Source organism: Mesoplodon mirus (assembly GCF_964341445.2).
Source record: "Mesoplodon mirus genome assembly, chromosome: X".
Taxonomy (NCBI): Eukaryota; Metazoa; Chordata; class Mammalia; order Artiodactyla; family Ziphiidae; genus Mesoplodon; species Mesoplodon mirus.
Window position 1 is genome coordinate 101,513,767 of NC_138981.1, and position 23,813 is coordinate 101,537,579.

Sequence of the window (23,813 nt, forward strand, 5' to 3'; positions counted from 1 at the left end):
TATTACTGATTGGCATTAGTATTAGTATTGGCTGATATCAAGTTGCTTCATGTTCTCTGTTGCCTTTGCTAGACTGTAGGATTATTTCAGGGCAGTGAATACCTTTTCTCTCTCCTAACCAAATGCTTTACATACAATTACTCCACAAATGCTTCCTCAGAATGTTTAAACACCACAGCTATATGATGCCAAAAGCACTTAGAAAATTCTGTAATAAATCCAAAACTCATTTTGATAAATGTCAAATTGTGCAAGTACATATGCAGACCTAGAATAATGGTTGGCATCTCCACTGCTGAAGTTTTGGTTAATCCCATCAACTGAAAGACTAGAGATACGAAAGGATCCTTAGTCTTCTATATCATTAGTGGAAAAGCACTAGGTTAGAACCAAGGGCCCTACATTCTGCTCCTAGATCCACCTCAGACAATGCAACCTTCTGCAAGCCACTTAACCTCACTGTGCATCTGCCACTGGAAGGATAATTAACCATTCTTCAAAAGCAAGATGCTCTAAATAAAGGGCATTATCTTTCATATTGAGCTCATTTCTTGAGGGTAGAGTAAGTCTAATCTTTGAAAAAAACTTTTAAACATTTTCTTTTCCTGTTCAAATATGATGCTGCTGCTGCTGATTATAAACGCAGGTAAAGCTGCTAATACATAATATATCTCATTAGTGTGGTGAGCTAGGCTTTTCAGTACTTGAACATACATTATCACAATAATCATCACAAAACCCTGTGAATAGACAGCAATGAGTTGCCTGGTTCTTTCCCTTCTGTGCACCCATGGCATTCCAAATCCAAGTCCACTACCCACGGGGTATCTGTCTCATCACGTGTCTGACATGGCAACCAAAGGAGAACACTGGAAGGTGGAAAAGCAGGCATGCTACCTTCATATACTTCCGACTCAAAAGGTTAGACCAGCTCTGCAACTACAGCAGCTCTCAGTAATCTATTTAGACTTAGACATTCATTTATCAAAACTGCTCTTGAACTTTTATCATCTCTAAGTGGCTTGACTACTACGAGTCTTCCAATATTTTCCACTTTGAGGGCTTGAAATCTGTAATAGAGATAAATCAGGAAAATGTATTACCTCTTGAAGTATCAGAACACCAGACGTTTTCATGTTTAAAAGACAACACCGTTTTCTGTGCACATTTTCCTACATCTCCCTTTCCCTTCAAAATGGAGATTAAATTTTAAATCCTATTAAGCTAAACAGTATTGTATTTAAGTATATACTGGGTCAATCATATTTAAAAATTGACATTTTCCTCACATTCAATGTAATGCCATCTTTGAATAAGTAATAAGCCAAGCACTTACCACAAACTTTCTTGTCTTCCAGAAAACTAGTGCTACTTCTAAATGGTCTACTCACCATTTAAAAGATACATGTTCAGAAAATAGCATCCCAGCTAGGATTAAGGCAGTATAAAGGAAAGATGCATTTTTCCCTAAGATTTCTCGTTCATATATAAATGGCAAAGCTCCAAAAGTTTTAACCAGTTAGGCCATAAATCTACTAAAAGAGTCAATAATAACTATACCTACTATGTGGCTTGAACTGTGCTTAGCATTTTATATGCATTATTTCATTTAATCCTTAAAACCAACAGACAAGGTTCTTTACAGAGGGGGCAACAAGGCTCAGAGAGGTGAAGGGAGTTGCCCAAAATTACACTGCCAACAAGAGGCAGAGTTGGGATTTGAACCCCAGCCTGAGACTCCAGGGCGGAAGATCTTAGCCACAGAACTCTATACAGCCTTCACACTGAGAAACATGCAAGAGTGGAACAGAAAACTTCGTTGAAATGAAGCATTCTTTAGAAATAAGTGGGACCACGAAGCAAAACTCTACAACTCTCTTATCCCTTTTTACTGAATAGACTATAAAAGCACGTCACACATAGAATATAAAAACCATTCCTTAGTCACCCCTCTATACCCATGTCCCTATGATCTTCGGGCAGTAAAATGTTACAACAAGGTCAGGCCCTGGGAACTGTGTCTGGAGTGGGACAGCAATAATAAAAGTGGGACAGCAATAATAAAAACCAGTTGAAAGATTTCCTGTTTGACTTACTCCATTTACTTTCACCCCCTTTCTTCACTTGCCTTTCTCTTCATCTTTCTCATTTGGAGGAAAGCAATTCACTGCTTTGCAACAGGCATACCTCTGACGTGCTGCTTGCCCCTTTTCAAAACCACCTCAAACTCTAGAAAACTTTTATCAACCTCCGAGCACATGAGGCTTGATAACTTTCCTTTACTATTAAATATTTCAGTAGCCAGCAACTGACAAAGCAGTTTGCATAGTGAATGCGTTATAAAGGAAAGCAGCTTCAAAGTTAGCAAAAGTTAACTTCAGTCAGTGACACAAGCAAGTGTGCATAGAACGGGGCAAAGCTTTGATCCCATCAATTGTGCTGCTTTAAGTTCATGGTCATTATGTTCTAACAACCTCTCTTCTGAAGACAGCAGTCCCTTGGCAGGCCCTTCACTGTCAGTCTTAGCTACCACCCCGCAACATGAAGACCTCAGCTAGCACGCAACACATTTTAAGATTCAGATCATTATCAAACAACCGGAGTGCTCGCTTGAACTAAAAGAAATTATGCAACATAGGGGGAAAAATGGATGTCTATTGCCTTTGCTGTAGGCCATTAGGGGTTTTAAGGCTATGAAAATATATGAGCATTTGACTAAAGGAACAGACTCAAACAACAGAGTGTGGCCTCAGTGTTTTTCGAAGGGTCACCCCAGGGTTACCACAGCTGCCCTTGCAGGCAGACTTTCTCTGAAGTACTGGGTTTTACCTCAAATTTTCATTATGAATACTGAAATCTGAAGGACAATGTATTTGAATTTAAATATTGTTAATTATTTAAAATTAGCTACCACTGAATGTTCTCCTCAACGTTTGTGTAAAATAAATGCTTCAAGAAAACACAAGCTGCTTTATTTTGTAACTGCTAGTACAGCTTAGCATGTCACCATCCCGCTCATCCAGTATACCCAGTGTGCTCCAGTTTGAGAGAAAGAGCACTGGACAGAGATTCTATTTGTTTGAACTAGTGCAATACGAGGAATATAATAGGTACTTCATAAGTATTTGTGGAATGAATTGGCAGAATGGCTTCAAGGACTAGTTTTCAACTCCAAGAACATTCCAGAAAAACCTTTTGAGACACATAATTACAAAAGAAAACCACAAAAGAACAAGGATAAAGAAAATACACCAATTATGATTTACAAATATTGATAAGGGAGAACAATAGAAGGAAAAGGCTGCCAGGATGTCATACAGAGATAATATGGCAGGGGGTAGGGGTGGTTAGGGTGATTAAAAACCAATTCCAGTTAGCGAACACTAAGACGAGTTTTCAACTGACTCTTGTGCTTTCCTTTGTACATTTTTAATATTAATGATTTCAAACTTACGGAGGAAAATAAGGAATTGTAATGGATACCCATGTTCCTGTGTACCCAATGCATGATGCTGAAACTACTGAAGTCCAGGAACCATGCCTCACTTGTTTTATACCTTTCTCTGGCTTTTAATACAGATTTCTATATACATGAGGAGTTCAAGAAATGTTTAACAACTGCCAAGAATAAGTGTCTAATCATATTAAATTCATATTAAATTCGTAACTACATCCTCTCCTTGAGCCCCTCCCCAAAAATGACCTGCCCTAAAAAAAGCATGCTTTGTTTTAAATAACAAAAGAAAAACAAAAAATAAATACTTTTACTGGTCCTAGATGAAAGAGTATTGAAAGGCTGGGGTCTCAGCTCATTTCAATCATGTGACCCAGCCGTATCTGTTTTCCTATGATAAAATGAGGCTCATATGACCGGCCCTCTATCCAGAGTTGTTGCATGAATAAATCAGCATGTATTTACATGGTAACCATTACAAGCGAGGTAGTGGGAAGGATAATATAGCATATTTACCTCCCTAATCACTACCAACAGCAACGACTTACTATGTGCAAGGCCCTGATTTAAGCACTTTTATGTAAGGTATACAATCCCTTATCTGAAAACCTTGGTGCCAGACATGTTTCCAAATCCAAAAACGTCCAGACTTTTAGGTAGGCAGTAACCTGCATGTACTACATTATGTAATACCCCAGTATGGTCTGAGGCACTGCCCCATAAACACATTACTAATTTTACAACAAAACCAAATAAATATTAACATTAAGTAGAATAAAGGCTATAAAATACATTTGCATCAGTTCAAGTCAAATTTTGTCAGCATCTGAGTTTTGGCACCTAACTTACCAAATAAAAGTTTTATCACACCTTTTTATTTATTTATTTATTTATTTTGCAGTACGCGGGCCTCTCACTGTTGTGGCCTCTCCCGTTGCGGAGCACAGGCTCCGGACGCGCAGGCTCAGTGGCCATGGCTCACGGGCCTAGCCGCTCTGCGGCATGTGGGATCCTCCCGGACCGGGGCATGAACCCGTGTCCCCTGCATCGGCAGGCGGACTCTCAACCACTGCACCACCAGGGAAGCCCATATCACACCTTTTTAAATTAAAAATTGCAAACAACAAATTTTAGATGTACCTAACTCATTCAGTCCTTCTAAGTACTCTAATATCGAAGTTCTCTTATTCCCATTTTACAGATGAGAACTATGAGGTACAGAGAGATTAACTAACTCACCCAGTACACCCCAGCTAGGAAGTCTCCTGGCCTAAACTGCAACCCAGGCAGCCTAGCTCCACTACTGTGCTCTTAACAACTATGCTCTATGACTTCTCTCAGAAACTGCTTGATGACACCAGACATGCATGTGAAAAGTAAAACAGTACTAACAATTTAAGTATCCAAAACAATAGAGGAAACAGCACAAGGCAGCATTTATTCCTTATTCAACAAACTATTTATAGAGGACATACCATGTGCCAGGTGCTCAGGAGACAAAGATGAGCGAACCAGACAAGGTCCAGGTTGCCTTCATGCAGCCAGAGACCGGTGGGGAAATGGCCTGGCATCAAATAAACATAATTATGACATGCATGGCAAGTTTGTGTGACTGCTGTTCACATCCAGAGGAGGAGATCAGGTCAGTGGGGGGCAGTGTAATAGGACATAAGATTGGAACTGTTCCTTGACTAGTACTGGGATTTGCAAGGACAAAAAGAAAAAGGGAGGGCTTTTGAAACAGATGATGGCATGGCATCCATTCAAAACGCCGTTACTGTGTGCCTACTCTATGCCAAGAATAATGCTAAGCACAAAAGTTCCAAACTAGGTAAAAATCCATTTAAACCAACAGAGGATTTGTGTAAGAGAATAATAAGGACAAGTGGGATAGTAGGCCTGGGTCACATCATGGAGTACCCTTGAGTGTTGAGGAGCTGGGATTAGACCCTGCAGGAGACCCTGAAAGTTATTTTGCAGGTTTCTGCCTCACAATATTAGGATTTATCCCTATGGAATGTCAATGACTGTCTGCATTCCTATTTGGGGCCAATTAGACCTCAAAGCTGGATTGCTTTCAAGCAAGGGCTCAGGGCAACAAAATAAATGCCAAGTCTAAATTCACTTAATCCTCAAGGAATAGAGAAAACTCTAATCTCTCAAAAACTAAAGGTATGGCAATTTGAAAATGCTGGAGAAGGCAATGCCCAACTCCTCTTTTTTTCAATTATTCAATTTATTTATTTATTTATTTATTTATGGCTGCGTTGGGTCTTCATCGCTGCGCACGGTCTTTTTCTAGCTGCGGCGAGCGGGGGCTACTCTTGATTGCGGTGCACAGGCTTCTCATTGCGGTGGCTTCTTTTGTTGCGGGGCATGGGCTCTAGGTGCGCAGGCTTCGGTAGTTGTGGCACACAGGCTTCAGTAGTTGTGGCTCGCGGGCTCTAGAGTGCAGGCTCAGTAGTTGTGGTGCACGGACTTAGTTGCTCTGCGGCATGTGGGATCTTCCCGGACCAGGGCTCGAACCCACGTCCCTGGCATTGGCAGGCAGATTCTTAACCACTGTGCCACCAGGGAAGTCCCCCAACTCCTCTTAAAATCCCAAAGGCCGTTTCTAAAACCTAAGTTATTCCTTCATACGCAAATGAGATTTCCAACCTTCCAAAGTACATTTCTATGAGAAAATAAAACATCATTCTTTGAAAAACAAATTCTTAAGTTGAACGATGATCTGATCTTTAATGAGGCTGGTGACAACTTACCTCAGGGCACAGGTGACAATGTGACAGTGGAAACTCAACTGCTTTTTAACATACCTCAGAGTTCCCACTCCCCTATCCCCTTATCTAAGCAGAGTGGAAGAAGTGAATTACATATTTATTCAGCATACATCTCATATCAAAGATTTTCATTCTCAGGTCTTAATGTAAACAACTGAGTAGCGAGGTATTCTATTTGTCCTCTGCAAAACAAATTCTCTTTACGCCCACTAATTTTTTTTTCAGTCACTGACCTTCCACAGAGAAGTAGGTAACAAAGACTCTTCAGTGGCTTCCCGCTGTTCTGAGAACGAAACTCAAATTATTTCTCAGAACCTCCAGGCCCTGCATCACCTATTATCTGCCTCTTTCCAGGCTCCTTAACTCCTGTAACCACTCCCCCACATAGCTCACTAGACTCCATCCACGCTGGCTTGTTTTCTGTTCCTCAAACATCTCAAGTTTGTTTTTCTGCCTCAAGGCCTTGACTCTTACTCTTCTCTCGGCTCTTGACAAGGTAAGCTGACAAGGTAAGCTCAATCTCTCTTCTTTCACGTCTCTGTTCAAAGGTCACCTTTGCTGGGAGGCCTTTCCAGAGCACCCTTACTAAATAGGCCGGTCCCAGTTCTCCATCTCACAGTATTTCCATCATTGTTGTCACTACCATCTATAAGGATCTTCTTCATTTATTTCCTTGTTTATTGTCTATATCCTCTGGTGGAATATAACCTCTGTGAGACTCTAGAAGAACAAGGATCATGCCTCTTAAGGTTTATCATTGTGCGTAACACAGGGCCTGGCAAATAGAAGGTGCTCAACAGATTTCGTAAAATAAATTACTAAATGAATGAAGAATATATTTAAAAGCTGATAACTATGAATGTCAGTAACTTGAGAAAGTCTTTTTTTTCTAATTTTGAGATGTTTCTCTACAGCTGTTCATTTTTCAAAATTCTTTCTACATTTTCTGAAATCTGGTGACACCTGACAAATTGTTGTGCTAGTTCATGGCAATAAAAATATATCACTCAACCAATGGATTTAAGAAAAAATACTTTGAGGAGGTTGTAGTTTATTAAACATCAGTAAAATCAAACAATTTGAAAATTGGTTAGTCTCATTCCACTAATGTAAGTCAAATTACATGAAGAAAAGTAATTTAAAATGTAAAGAAATGAAAAAGAAGAGAATTCGACAGCAAACTGCAATTATGTTTACTAACATCAGAAATATCCAGTTTGATAACTTCTAGGTGTACTAGGTGGATTATCAAGTACATTTTGAGTAACATTCTAAGACTCAGAGCAAAATGCTTAAGACAAACTCATATCCACCTTTATCTTTTTTTCTGGCAAACATAAGTAGTTCATACTAGGGCAATGTTACCTTAGACTTGGTATCAGTAACAATTACCAAGGGAAAAAATGGCATAGTAACATAAACTCTTTTCTTTGAAACGGCTGGCAAGTTTGTACATCTTTCCAGAAAGGGTTGGCAAGAAAATTACAGATTTAGAAGGGTGGGCCTATTGGTATAAACCCCCTTTCCCTACTATATCCCATTTTTTAAAAGAACTAAAGTGAAGTCAGAAATTTACCAAATGAATGAGGGAAACTACAAATCACCTGTAAGCCATATAAGCCATATAACTAAACTGACGATCAACAGACTTTAATATTCTTGTGAAAACCACTTTCCTGAGAACATCACCTTAAATTCGATACTTTCATACCGCCCTTTTTAAAAGTGTGCTTATAAAAATGGCGGATTAAAAGCCTTGGGAATTTGAGGCTCTTATTTATCTATTTTAAAAACACATCATTTGATGTTGCAGCAGAAGCTACATGCTTTGTCTCACCGCCAAAAAAGTGCTCCCAGGACAGTAAAATTTAGCCATCATCTTCATTCACAACTTGGTTTCTTCTGAGATGATTGCCAATTAGTACAAAGTATGTCAATGGCAACACCTGGTCACACATCAAGCAAACAATTCTATCACTGTTAAGCATAAGGATATTAATAAAAACTTGCAGATAAGGGAGCTATATTTTTAAACGTAAAATGATGTCATAACTGCTTAATGGATGATTTCATTTTTCTCAGTTTTCAAACTTGAACACTGGATATAGCCTACTTCCAAGAACACAGCCGCCAAGGTCAGCATGTGCTAGCTCACTGTATCTGCCTCCACTTTCAGCTTCTTCATTCAATTTTCTTCACGCACTAATTAGCGCATGGAAGTGAGTAAACGAACCTCAGTATGGGAGCTAACAGGGCAACTGCATGGGGAGAAGGCGATATTGCTAGTGCTGTGTGAAATCAGCTTCAGCGCACTAATCCCCAATCCACAGAAAAGTCATCTCTTTGACATGGTTTTTAAATTCTGCTTCTTGAGGGTATATACAAATATGAGATCTGAAGTAAGAAATTGTGGCTATTTTAAAAGAAAAAACAAAAACAAAAACAAAGGCAGGGGCCCTCCCAACAGAGACAGTTTTAAACTCCAGATTCAGTGTAACCACCTCTACATCAAGATATAGAACTATTCCATCACCACAAACATAAATTAGACAACTCAAGAGAAGGGAACAACTCAAGAGAAGGAAGGAAAGAAAATCTATTGTATTTATCCGTATTTTTCTTACCATGTTCTTGTTGTTCCCATTCAGTGTGCTTAGTAACCAGCCTAAGCTAACTTGAGTGACTTTATCCCAAACCACTAGTCCTCTGACTACATTAAAACGATGAACACCCCAGTCTGCAGGAGAAACGGAGCCAGGCATCAGTCTCTCTCTCTCCCTCTCTCTCTCTGCCTCCCTCTCTCTCTCTCTCTCTTTCTCTCCCCGGCCTGCTTGGCAGCGTGGGAAGAATCTGATTCAGGACCATGTGCTAGGATTAAACACAAACATACATACATACATTCTAAGTGGTTGTGGTTCTTGAACTAAGTTACTGAAAACTAGAAAGAAACTTTCAAGCTCCCCAGCTGGTATTTGCTAGAGGATCATTCCCATCACTTGCAGTACACCGTAATAGACTGTAAGCTTCCAAGAAAATCATTAGACAACTGTGATTAATCCAAAGAAGCCAAGACTTTTAGAGATGAAGACGTTCAAAGCAGAGTTAACAGCTTCGAGGAAGAGAGGAGTGTGCTCCTGACTCGGGAGCCAGCAGCGGAGCCTACCAAGTTAGAAGATTATAGAGGAGGGACGGTTGGGAGGCACAAAGCAGAAACTCTTAGAAGGCAAGAGACAGTGGGGCCCGAGGCGGGCAGAGGGACCCCAGACCGTCAAGGGCAGCGACAGCCCGGAGGAGAAGATCTTAGAGGGATAACAAAGAAGCAAAGGAAAGCTAGGTACAGTGGTCCTCAAAGAACCCAGGCGACTGGCGGAGCCAGCGAGTCCGGGAGGTAGGGATGAGAAGGTGCAGGGATGAGGGCGCACAGCGGCAAGCGAGAGAAAATGGGTTGGGGGGGTGAGGGGACGTGCAAAGAGCGAAGGTAGTTCCCTGTCCCTCTGCCCCTGGTGCAGATCCCAACTCCTTACCGCGCGCCGCCTGGCCCCGCCGGGTCCCAGGGGCTCGGAGGCGGCTGATGGAGCCGCTGCGACTTCAGGACCCTGCCTCACCTTGTTTGCCGCGTCCCGGCGTCCCGCAGACCGTTTGCCGGCTGCTGCGCTCCGAGGGCCAAAGAGGTAGTCGCGCGGCGCAGCTGGGGCTCTGTCCGGCTGTGAGGCACCAGCCCCCAATCCTCCGCACCCCCTGCTCGCCCCGGTCACTTCGCCTCGCTCTCCCGCAGGCGGAGAGCACGGACCGTAACCCGAACGCCGCTCCACTTACTTCAAACGCCCCCGTCCCACGCTTCCCCGGAATAGGAGTGGAGCTTCTGTGGCCGCAGCGGCAGAGCCTCCGCCTGACCTCACCGGGGGGTGGGGGGGCGGGAGCCCAGTTGAGGAGGGGAGGGGGAGGGGGAGGGAGCGCGCGGGCGGGGGAAACATGGCGGCGGGGGTGGCCCCGGCGGCGCCTGCGCGGGAGGCGGGGGAGCTGGGGCTAGGACCGTGTGTAGGGTCCGAGCACAACTCCGCTGCAGCCGATGCGCGGCGAGGAGGGGCCCGGAGGCGGGGTGACCGCGCAGTGGCCCTCACGCCTCCGAAACCGGGACGCTCGGCTTTGAGCACACTTGGCTTCTAGTGCCCAGGGGACAGAAGAGGTGAAAACTGTCAAGTATCCAGGGACACAGTGCGCCCGCCAAGAGGAGGCCCCCCGGTGCTCCTGCCTGCAGTTGTCGCGGCCCCTCTTAGTCACAGGGGGCCCGGGCACAAGGTGTGCCCTCAAGCCTCTTCCCCTCGGTGGGGCGCGCACCTCGAAATCAGCCTGACCCGGGCTGTCACACAACTGTTCATCACTTCGGATGCAACGAGCGCTTCATCTCTGCCCTCCCTACGAGAGGTGCAGACGATTAAGAAAGTGGAAGAATAACAAATACGGCACTTCAGCATTTTACCGAGCTCTGCTTAGAACCCAGCGCTGAATTATTCACTCACTTAACTCTCACAGCTACTCCACAAGGTCCACAGTAGTATTATCTCCATTTCACAACTGACAAAACTGAGCCGTAAAGGTCAAACTAGTTGCCCAAGGTTACACAACTGGTAAGGGGCAGAGCAGGACCCAGGATCCCAAGCAGTGTGATTCCAGCGCCCAAGCTCTTAACCGCTGTGCAACGCGGCTTCCAAACTGGTGGAACTGCTATTCTGAGTCAGAATCTTGACTCTCTCCTCCCGGTTCTGTTAGCCAAGCCCCCAGCAAAAACCCCAGTCAAACCTGTTTTTCCCCTTTGCAGGTCTCCTATTCATTCTTTGCCTTCTTGACGGTTACAGCCTGGGGCCACCTTTTTACACCTCTTCCTTTGCCTTTTCTGCTTATAATTCCAGACTCCTCCTAGGAAAAATAATGGGAGCATGCTGTTAGCAACCAGTTTACTCACTGTTTTTTGTTTTGTTTTGTTTTTTGTTCTTTTTTAAGGAAGTGATGGGGTGAGTGTGGGGACTGTAGTTCTTTATGTTTCCTAATATTTCTCCCTTTGCCTACCAGTAAACTGATCAGGCATCTGAGATCTCAACATTGTTGACTTCGTATTTCAAATTCCATACACTGAAATTCTAGTAGTGCATTTTAAGTAACTTTGAAATTAATCAGTTACTCAAAAACTTGCAAGAACTAAAGCTATCACCACATTGTTGGGCTTTACCAAACTGGTAGTAAGGTAAGAAAGAACTCCAAGTGCACATGTAATTTACATTATTATCTTTTACCTGTCAGTGGATTCAACACGATTCATCTTTGTTAACAGGCGTGCATTCATTGGCTTCTCTGCTATGCTTATTCAATAATTGTCATCATATACCTGTGTTACACACAAAATGCCTCTTAGGTGGAAAGCACCTGTTACAGGAGTTTACAGTCTCACTGAGATGTGTTTAAAGCAATTGATTTCAGCGTGTATGAAAAATCTAGCACGTTAAGTTAAAAATAAATAAGTAAATACAACTGAGTTGATATACATCCAAGTCATTGCTTCATCCCTGCCATAAAAAGGTTTAAGTGGGGTAGTTTTACAGTAAGTTCTCAAACAGAAATAACAGGAAAATGGGATAATCAGGTGTGGTCCTAGCAGCCCCAATTCACACTATTCACCCTTCGGATACATATCAAGGATGGGGGCGGTTACAGAATCTGCATCTGAACAATGGGATAGGAATAAGATACATTACAAATAGACTTATTCGGTAGGAATTAGTTGCTATTTGGGTTAGGATGCTTTGAAAAGTTAATCTAGTGGACAGAACACTGTGACTTGGAGTCAGAAGACACTTATGAGCTATGTCACATTAAGCTAACCCCATCACCTCTCTTGAGTGTGTTCTTCCTGAATTTATAATGATATCGGCCTGATCTGCGTCACAGCATTGTTCTAGGTTTCAAAACAAAAAACGTCATGTGAAACTACCTTGTAAACCTGTAAAAATATATATATAAATGTAATGCAATGTTTTCATTAATATCAGACTGATTGGCCACTAGAAGCTAGGGATTTAATCGTGAAGGATGTTACAAGTTAACCTGGAGCCCAAAATGCGAAGAATTAGAAAAAGCATTTGGAATACAATAGTACAAGAAAAATCTAAAGAATGGGGAGATGTAACAGAGGTTCAAGGAATAAGAAAACAAGTCAAAACAAAATATTAGTGGTGAAGAGAATACATAAAATGATGATGGTTATTATGGGCTGAATTTTACCCCCCCTCAAAATTCATATGTTGAAATCTTAACCCCTAGTATCTCAGAATGTAATGTTATTTGGAGATACATTATTTAAACAGGTAATTAAATTGAGGTCTTTAGAGTGGGCCCTAATCACACATGACTGTTGTCCTCATAAGAAGAGGAGATTCGGACACACATGGGCATACACACTACCATGTAAGGACATAGTGGGAAGGCGGCCATCTGCAAGCCAAGGAAAGAGGCCTCAGAGGAAACCAAACCTGTTGACACCTCGATCTCGGACACATAGCCTCTGTGAGAGCTGTGAGAAAATAAATTTCTGTTTACTGTTTATTGTTGTTTAAGCCATCCAGTCCATGGTACTTTGTTGTGCCTGCTCTAGCAAACTAATATAACAGTAAAAAATTTAAATACCAGCTGGATATCCTCCGTATTAGTTACTGTTAATTGCTGCCTAACAAATTGCTGAAACCTGGTACTGGCCTAAAACTACACACATGTATTACCTCAGTTTCTGGGGGTCAGGAGTCCAGGCATAGCTTAGCTGGGTGCGATGCTCAGAGTCTCACAAAACTACAATCAAGGTGTTGGCCAGGTTGCGTTCACATGTGGAGCTCAGTCTTCTTTCAAGCTCATTCAGGTGGTTGTGGATTCAATTCCTCAGGGTTGTAGGACTGACACCCTGGGCATCTACAGGCTCTAGAGACTGCCCCCCTCCATAGTCAGCTTACAACAGGGCTGTTTGTTTCGTCATGGTCAGCAGAACTCTCTCCCCCAGAAGGGACTTTAATTACATCTTCAGAATCTCTTCACTGTTGTCATGTAAAGTAACCTAATCATCAGACTGGTCACCAAGCATATCCACAGGTCTCGACTACACTTAAAGGAGAAGGGAATGTACAGGGCGTGTACACTGGAGGGCAAGAATCTTGGAGGTCATCTTAGAATTCTGTCCACCATGTCCCCCAACAGTTTGACAAGACCAATTTAATTATATGTTTATAGAAATTCAACAAGACAGAGATCATGCAGGCAGATGTGGACACGCATGTACACACACCAAAGAGCACCCAGCCACAGCTGAGGCCTAGTCCCTCAGGAAGCATTTGCCAGCCTGCTGTGTGCCCAATAGATATGAAACCAAAGGGTTTCGATTGCATTAACTCTGATTAAAGAACAAATTGAAAAGTATTAGGACACCTTTTTTGACCTCTCTGCTCAATTTGCATTTCTTTGAAACACTCAGCTGGTCCATTATTGAATGGAACTGGTATTTATAGAGAGCCCACAGAGGGTCTGCTTAGCCCCTTACTCACTCCATAGAGTGAAATAAGGAACAGAATAAGGAGAAAAGTTTCTATTCCCCTGAGGCTCACAAAATAGTCTAGACAAGTCACCAAAACATATATATATATGGTGGGGTGGGGTGTGTGTTTAAATACAGAAATAAACACACACTCTCTAAGTGAAGAGAAACCAACATGTACTATCCTCTTAGTCAGATAAGTGAACTCTTAATTGGGCTTCAAGGAGAGGTCAAGATTGAGCTTGAAGCCAGGAAAGGATCTAAAGAATCTGTACAGATTTTCTTAACATCAAGGATGAAACTAGCCATAAACTACACTAACCAGATTTTGTGTGCAGGACTCTGGGAAGATTCTAACCCTGCCCTCTTCTGTCAAAATTTCAGAGCTAACTTCTCAACACAGCTCCTATGCACTTCATTCTTACAGGAGCTCAAATTTGGAGGGTTAGAAATCAAAAATGTCCTGGGTACTCTGGAATCAAAGCGTTCTAAAAATAGAACTATAGGATGAGTGCAAAGGGGTTTTAAGCGTAAGAGTGATAAGAGGCAATGTATGTTTGAGAGTCACCATGACTTCTCTGAGTTGGACAGGGGCAAAGGCAAAAGCAGGGGGACTGGTAAGAAGGCTGCAGTAGGCAGACAAGTGATGATGCAGCCTAGAATAGGGTGGTGGCAGTAGAGACAGAAAAAAAGGCAGATGGAACAGAGGTATATTCAAGAGGATGACCCAGCAACTAGGAAGACCCATTCAACTAGATGAAAGATGATGTCATTTATTATCCTGGGAAAGACGGAAGCATTTAGGTTTTGGAGGAGGGTTTTTTTCTGGGGCGGGGGGTGGATTGCATTGCATAAAGAGTTCCATTTGAGACATGTTTACCTTTGTCAGTGAGATATTCAAGAGGAGAGATCAAGCAGGCAGGAATGCATGCATCAAAGGCTCAGAATAGATTCTCTGTGATGAAGAGGCTTCATTGGCAGGCTTCTATAGGAAATGGTACACAACTGTTGTCTGTCTCCCCACCAACTTGCTAAAACATGATATACATAACAACCTGGATGTATCTCAAAATAATTATTCTAAGTGAAAGATGCCACACAAAATGGGTGCATAGCTTATGATTCAATTTATATAAAATTCTAGAAAATGAAAATGAATCTATAGCAATAGAAAGCAGATCAGTGATTGCCTGGGGATGAGAACCTCAACTGTCCATTCATTCAACAAATATTTATTGAATGTTTCCCATATGCAAGGCCATGCTACACTCTATGAGAGACACAAAGAAATATAAGATCTGGTCTCAAAATTTATAAAATCGTTTTGAGGAGATATGTCAAAGCTCAGGTCACCACTATACCAAGCACATGTGATAAGTGTCATATGTGTGATACAAGCAATGGGAATTCATATAATCACTCTTTGTCATATCAGTAAATTGGAAATAAAGTCCCGACATCAGAAATTTGGTTAAATATATTATATGAGTATATAATTGAATACTCCACACTCTTTCAAAAACAATACATGATTTCATGTGTTGAAATGGAAAGATGTTTATGATAGGCTACAAAACAGTATTATGATTCTCCACCCACAATAAACACATATATATGCATACAGAGAAACAATTAGGAAACTATACAATAAGATAGTAACAGTGATTATCCTTTCATGTATAAGATTATGGAGGTTATTATATTCTTTTCCTTGTATGTACTTTCTGATTTTTCTGTACTGAGACTGGAAGAATAAAATAATGTAATTTTTTCTAATAAAGAGGAAAGGCCTTAGAGAAATTCTGATGCAGAGTCATGTTTTAGCCAAGTCATTTTAAAAATTTTTTTATTGAGGTTTAATTGACACATAACATTATATTAGTTTCAAGGATATAACATAAAATGAGTTGATATTTGCATACATTGGGAAATGGTCACCACAATAAGTCTAGTTAACATCAGTCACCATACATAGTTACAAAAATTCTTTTTCTTTTTTTTCTTGTGATGAGGACTTTTAAGATCTACTCTCTTAGCAATTTTCAAATATGCAGTACAATATTATTAACTATAGTCACCATGCTGTGCATTACATCCCCACGACTTATTTAGTTTATAACTCAAAGTTTGTACCTTTTGACCCCCTTCACCCACTTTGCCCCCCCACCCCCCTCCAGGCATGTCATTTCTAGATGGGACTATATCCACTAGAGATACAGAACTAGAGCAGGTAGTTAGAATACATTTCTAGAGAGATGGTAGTTAAAACAATGGAAATAATTAAGAAAACTCAGGGGAGCTTAGACTCACGGAAGACTTAGTTACCAGAGGAGACACCAAAAGAATGGGGAGAAAAAGAGATGGCCTCCAAGTGAGAAACAAGAAAACATCAGAACCAATGGAGAGGTAGCTGTGCTAAACGTAAGACAGTGAGGGGCACTTACTCTCACAGAGAGCATGGTAACACTCTCCAAGTAGAAGCTTCCAGAGCAAGTGTAGAATTTTAAAACTTATGATGCCTTTTAAAAAATTTACCACAATATTAACATATAAAAATAGTGTCATCTTTCTCAAATGCAAATCTAAATATGTCACTTAGTTTCAAACTGCTGCTTCTTTGCACATTAGATCTCACAGAAATCAGGAGACTGGGGCTGGAAAGGAACACAAAGACCATTTTGTCTTGGCACTTGATTTCACTGATGAGAAAATTGAGGCCCAGAGAATTAAACTGATTTGCCCAGGGTCACACAACCAGTGACTTAAATATAGTTAAAATGTTTCAGCTGTTTGTGCTAAAGGGGAATGCAGGAGGCTTGGTAAATGAATCCTTAGATATTCCACTAATCTCACTTTGTCAACAGTTTCAAGGTCCTCCTTTCACAACCTTTTCCTTTCCTGTAACTCTGGTTGGCCTGCTCTATCCCCCTTCTTTCCACCTTCCCCCTTCCTTTCTCCTAAACCTGTCTCTTCTGCAGTAACTGCTTTATTTTGCCAGGACTTTACCCATAGGATCATCGTAATAAGAATGCCCTCTTCTTGCCATGCTAGCAAATAGCTTCTCCTTTTACCAGACTCAGCTCAAGTGTCACTTTCCCTAAGAAGCATTTTCTGTCCACCCAGGCGGTAATGCACACACCTCATTGCAGTGGTAAAGAGCAAAGTTTGTCTGGGTTTGAATTCAAGTTCTGCCACTCACTGTGACCTTGGGCAAATTACGGAATCTCTTTTTGCCCACTTGTAGTATTTTGTAACATGAGGAACCTAATAATTCCTTATCTATTGGATTTTCCTGAAGGCTTAATAAGTTACTATACATGAAAGCACTTAGAACCGTGCTTGGCACACAGGAAACTCTACAGAACTCTTAGGTACTATCATTATCTTGAACCCACGCCTCTCACCAGAGCACCTGAAATACTCTCTGGTATTTTGTAAATGCCTGCCTCTCTCTACTAGACTATAAGCAGTTAAGTGATACATAACATAATTACATGTGAAATATGATGTCAAAACTACTTTTGAAAGGACTTCCATGTCACTTCTTCCAGGCTGGCAGGTGAGCTCCCCTAAATACTATGTAACTTGGGTAAGTCTTTTACATTCACTGACTCTTCTCCAATCTATAAATGGGATAGTAACACTCACTATTCAACATGTCACAAATTGTGATGAATAGTGAATTAATGTTACTAAGGTACTTCAAGATGAAAAGCACTAAAGAACTGCACAGTGTTTTTTTTTGTTTGTTTGTTTGTTTTGCGGTACGCGGGCCTCTCACTGTTGTGGCCTCTCCCGTTGCGGAGCACAGGCTCCGGACGCGCAGGCTCAGTGGCCATGGCTCATGGGCCCAGCCGCTCCACGGCATGTGGGATCTTCCCAGACCGGGGCACGAACCCGTGTCCCCTGCATTGGCAGGCGGACCCCCAACCACCGCGCCACCAGGGAAGCCCTGCACAGTGTTTTTAACAGGGTTTGCCTTCTTTATTCCTGGAGATAGCAAATGTGACTATAGGAACTTTGTTTACAGGGAGGCTCAGCTTCTATTTTTTCAGGTTGACTTTCTTCTGATGTAACATTATATGTCCTTCTGGAGGGCTTGCCTAGAAATTTCAATGGCAATGTAAATAGCAGGAACTCCTTGGGAACAATGGTCCCTGTTTTGTAAACATGATATTGTTAGGGGTCTCTGCCTCTTATCATTAGGTGGGACCTGAACAGCATCTGATCAAGTTTCTTTTTCCAGTCCTTCATCCCAACAAAGTCTCCATCGCACCCGCAGTTGTTGATCTGTTTCAGTAACTGATTCTATCCAAAAGCCAAACCTTCCCTAATCAGCAGTGATGACTCCTCATGGCCACTAACAGCCACAGCATGACTTCAGACTAGCCTCGGCCGCTGCTAACACCCACAAAATAAAGAACTCTAGAGCAGCACTCGCCAACAGAAATATAATGTGAGCCACAAACGTTACCTACATATGCAATTTTTTTTTTTTTTTTTCTTTTTGCGGTATGCGGGCCTCTCACTGTTGTGGCCTCTCCCGTTGCGGAGCACAGGCTCCGGATGCGCAGGCCCAGCGGCCATGGCTCACGGGCCCAGCCGCTCCGCGGCATATGGGATCCTCCCAGACCGGGGCACGAACCCGTATCCCCTGCATCGGCAGGCAGACTCTCAACCACTGCGCCACCAGGGAGGCCCTACATATGCAATTTTAAATTATCAAATAGCCACATTTTAAAAAGTAAAAAAAAGTGAAATTAATTTAATAATATATTTTATCGAATTCAATAAAGCCAAAATATTTTCAACATGTAATCATTACAAAAAAGAATCAATGAGATATTTTATATTACTCTTTTTTTGTACTAAGTCTTTGAAATCCAGCGTGTTTTTACACTTCAACACATCTTAATTTGGACTGGCCACATTCTGACTGCTCAGTAGCCACATGTGGCTAGTGGCTACTGTACTGGACATGGTAGGTCTAGAGGTTTGGTTTATTGACGTGAAGTAACCTAAAATTATAGACCTATATATACCAGAGAATGGTCTTCAGCAGCACTCCCCTCACACAATACCCTATGAGTGCAAGAAATGACATGGAAAGTGTAATTTTTTATTGTCTACACATTAAAGGTTTTGCTAAGTACCACTAATAAACTACAAAGGCACCATGTAGTAAGATGATACAATAGCAAATACGATAGTACAGAAAAATATGAAAATTCTAAAGGATTTAACTGCACATAAAAGACCAGCTATTACACTTCTGACCAATCAGATGAGAAATAGGCAGCAGGAATTACCCATTGCATTGAGTGTATCAAGTTTAGAACCAGAGACATTTAAAAAATAACAGCAATGCTTTGTCTGAATTTGTGATGATTTGGAATCACATGAATATTTTTAAGAAAAACAATGGTATTACTTTCAAGAATATAGAGAAATGCAAATTAGATTGTCAAAGAGTTGCTAGAAACCCTTGATAGACCCCCTCTATTGATGAGGAAGACAGTCAGCCAACAGTCATCCAATAATTCCTACGTGCTATTTCCTTTTCTCCCAGACAGCTTCTACTGCTCTTCAGGTCTCTGTTTAACGTTTTTCTTCAGGAGACCTTTTCTCATATCCTAGACTAGAATGGGTGTTTCCATAAAATTCCCAAAGCATCACGTACTCAAATAATATCACCCCATTAATGTAAACCATTATTTGCTTTTCATGCTAGAATGTAAGCCCCGTGGAGGGATGAACTAGGTGTGTCTTGCTTGTTAGTGAACTCCAGTGTCTCAAATGAAGCCTGGCACACAAATATTATTGATTTAAGTTATTAACTCAAGTCACTAGTAAATATGTTTTGTTATGGACTAACTATATCAGCATATGAATTGTACCTAAAAGAGTGCATCAACAGTGTTTATTCTTCAAAGTACTTTACACTCTTCTAATACAATCTTACTTATAATACTAATGTTCTTGGCAATGTTCTTATTTTTCCATAGAAAGGGCAAAATCTCAGTTTTGGTCTAAATATTCTCAGATTCCCAACCAGTGGAGTGCACATTAATGAGGCTATCCTGTATATGATTAGATTATCCTTGGAACTTCATACCAGCCACTTCATCTCAGGAATTAAAGTTTCAGAATGTGATTTATCTACCTGACATAACTGATTTTAAGGAGGTGTCTCTTTTTAATTCAGGCCCTAAGTACTTTACCGAAATACAGAGTTTGGATATAAACCCCAAATTGTTTAATACATTCACAGTATAGGAAATTGCATTTCAATTGAATTTTAATTTTCCTGGCATTCTTGGAAAAAATTTTTTTAACATCTATTTCCCTACAGCATGAAATATGTACAGCCAGGAGCTACTCCATTAAGCAGCCACACCCGTCTTGCCCAACTCTCACACGATGCTAATAATTAGCAGTGTAGCCTCAGGAATGTTACAAAGGTTCTGAACTCTTCCAAGTCTCCCATCTCTCTCCTCACCCCAACCTACTCAAGGACATTTTTGCTTGCCATTCTTTGGTTTGACATACACTACTGTTTTGCTTATTACTCTTAAAGACTAGAGTTAGTATTTGTTGAGTGCTATGGTGGACCAGGTACTGTGGTAAGCCCTTTAGAAACATTATCTCACTTAATGCTCACAGCAATCCTATGAGGTAAGTGCCATCAGTGTTCTTATTTCACAGAGGTGCTATCTGAAGCACACAAGGTTAAATAACTCCCATAAGGATTCACAGGTATTAAGAGGCAGAGCTGGATTTTGATCCTGAGCAGGCTGGCTCCAGAATCTAGGCTACATTATTTTGATGAAAATGTTGGTATTCTGGTGCCACCCAAGGGAGAGCTCCCCTCTGCCTTGCTCTGGCCTTCTCATTGGAAAATAAAAAAAAAACTATATTACTTTTACTCAAGATACTTGGGTATATATCAAATCATCATGTTATACACCTTAAACTTACATAATGTTATATGTCAATTAGATATCAATAAAGCTAAAAAAATTTTTAAAGATACTTTGGGTATAGATATAGTAAAAAGAATGTCTATTAGGTTTTTTTCAATTTAAGTTATACTCTCATTCCTCTTCCTAAATTCTACCTACCTTTTTTATGTATTTGAAAATCACTACAACAGACTTTTTTCCAACATGAAACAGTTTATAGGATATTTATTACCATGATCCTTGTTACAGACAGCTTTTTTTCCTCTGCTCAAACTTCATCTAAAAATTGAGCTATATGAATGGGAGGTATACAATTTTTGAGTTGGAAAAGATCTTAGAAAGGATCCAACCTCCTCATCTTAAAGGCAAAGATCCCTCGGTCAAGACTGAATATGCCAGGCCTTTAGTTCATTAATTCATTAATTCTGCAAATATTTATTGAGTACCTACTATGTGTTCTACATGGTACAGAAGAGACAATTATCCCTTTAAGAGCTTATATACTAGTAGGGGGAATAAGATAATAAGCAAGCAAACAATTGAATAAGTAAGATAATTCCAGGTAATAAGAAGTGTTTTGAAGAAAATAAAATGAAGAAATGGGATAGTGAGTGATCTGAGATGGGAGGAGCTATTTCTGAGGGATGGTCAGGAAATACTGCTCTTAAGAAGTAAAATTTGCACTGAGCCTTGAATGAAGAGAAGAAGCCACCCAAGCAAAGATCTGAAGGAAAGTCATTGCAAAGAGGAAATGGCAAGTGAAAAGCCCTGAGGTGGGAATGAATTTGATGGATTAAAGGAATAGAAAAATAGCCATTATAGGTGAAAAACAGTAAACTAGGGGTTGAGCGGTAAAGTATGATATCGTGAAAACGTGGATAAAAACAAAATCGCTGAGGGCCTGTGGTCTGTGTCAAGGAATTTTAATATTATTCTAAATGTAATAAGAAGCCATGGGAAATGTTGGAACAAGGCAGTGATATGATGTCTTAGTTTTTTACATTGTAATATTAAGTGGTGCTAAAGCCTTAAATCAGAGTCCAATAGCTATAACTCATCATTAGCTCTCAGTTGTATACAGAATTGCCTGACCATGAGTTGAGTTTAATATCAATGCTTTGAGAAAATAATGGAAATTTTTAGAAATGATAGCAACTACAGTTATAGTAATGGCCCCCATTGAATTACACCTCCCTGGACCCACTGCCTTCCTATACTTCTTTAACACATTGACTCTGAGCTTGGCCTCCCACATTGACTCTGTGACTTGCTTTGACCAATGGGACATGAGCAAGACGTCACAAGCAGAGGTTTGAAAAGCACTTAGGCATTGGAACTTGCTCTCCCTTGTTGCTGGTGGAACCCAGCAACCATGTGAAGAAGTTCAGGGTAACCTGCTGGAATGTGAGTGACACTTGGCCCAGATTCTTCCATCACCCCTGCTGACAGCCAGCCAACTGCCACCAGACGAATGAATGAACCCAACCACAAACATAGACCCTGCTGGCACCCAGCCCAGCTACAGCCAGCCCAAACTGTCACATCACAGGCTAGTGAGCAAGTCAAACATTTTAAGCCACTAAATTTTGGGGTAACTTATTGTGCAGAAATGAGTAACTGAGGCAGCTATATAAATAGAATCCCATTTTATTTATTTATTTATTTATTTATTTATTTTTATAAATTTATTTATTTTATTTTCGGCTGTGTTGGGTCTTCGTTTCTGTGCGTGGGCTTTCTCTAGTTGCGGGGAGCGGGGGCCACTCTTCATCGCGGTGCGCAGGCCTCTCACTGTCGCGGCCTCTCCCGTTGCGAAGCACAGGCTCCAGACGCGCAGGCTCAGCAGCTGTGGCTCACGGGCCCAGTCGCTCCGCGGCATGTGGGATCCTCCTAGACCAGGGCCCGAACCCGTGTCCCCTGCATTAGCAGGCAGACTCTCAACCACTGTGCCACCAGGGAAGCCCTAGAATCCCATTTTAATAAGCTTAAAGGCAACAAAAATTTGTGCATTACCATATCCAAACTACTTTTAAGTTACACTTTGTAAAATGATTCAATCAGTTTCAAGGTGCTTAAGGCAGTTTAAAATGATAAATTCACAAAATATCAATGATACAATATTTAAAAAACCATTCCAGATTTATTAATATTATAGTTACTCCTGTGCAGATATTCAAATGCAGTTACTATACATAAACACCATTCCAAAGGGATACATCTTTATTAGTTTAGTGGCTATTTCTAGGGAAGGGACTTGTAAATCCACCTCATTCATGCAATTAGCTTTTTTCTTTAATTTTTGAATAACAAATAATTTTTATTTGGTTCAAAACCAAAAGAATCATAAAATGATATCCAGTTAAAACTTCTTCCCATTTCTGTCCTATCCACCTAGTACCCCCTTCCCACAAAACCATTATTATTCATTTCTTATATATCCTTCCAGAGTTCATGATTTTTTTATTCAAGAACTAAAACAGCAAAACCATATTTGTATGTGTTTTAAAGTAATAAATGGCAAAAAAAAAGGGGAGGATATAATGGTATTTGTTAAAAGAGAACTCTTTCTGCACAGGTTGGTTGCCATTCTCTTTGCCATCAATTTTTGCTTGGGTTTTATCAACTAAGTTAATTGAAGAAGTATTTGTTGAGTCTCCTCTCAAGCACAATTCTAGGTGCTGGCTCTATATGTAGCCCAGGTAAGAACATCATCAATATACTTTGGTGAAACCAAAAGTAGGTTTTAATGGATGGCTCTAATTTCTCAATAAAACAATAATTTTTATAAATGTAGTAGTCTCTAACCAAGAAATCCAAATTTTTCTACTGAACATGTTAAAGGAAATTGAATATTTAGAAAGCAACTGATCAAAACATAAACAGCTGGAAAGAGCAAACATGAAGTCAAAGAAAAGAAAAATACAAGAAACTTGAGAAAACAGCTTTAGGAATGTCCATAGTTACTAGTTTTCAACCACCAGGAACATGTCCAACCAAAACTAAGATTTAAATGCCTTCAGGGAAAAAGGAGTTTCAACACTTAGCAG

General features: G+C 40.8%; 1 protein-coding gene across 1 annotated transcript in view; it reads right to left on the reverse strand.

The window, feature by feature from the left end:
* KLHL13 (kelch like family member 13) overlaps positions 1 to 10,069 on the reverse strand; it is a gene marked incomplete at its 5' end in the record, with an annotated part of 191,328 nt that extends 181,259 nt beyond the window's left edge. The window contains one exon of the mRNA XM_082610142.1: positions 9,840 to 10,069. The remainder of the gene's footprint in view (positions 1 to 9,839) is intronic.
* Positions 10,070 to 23,813: the final 13,744 nt, after the last annotated feature.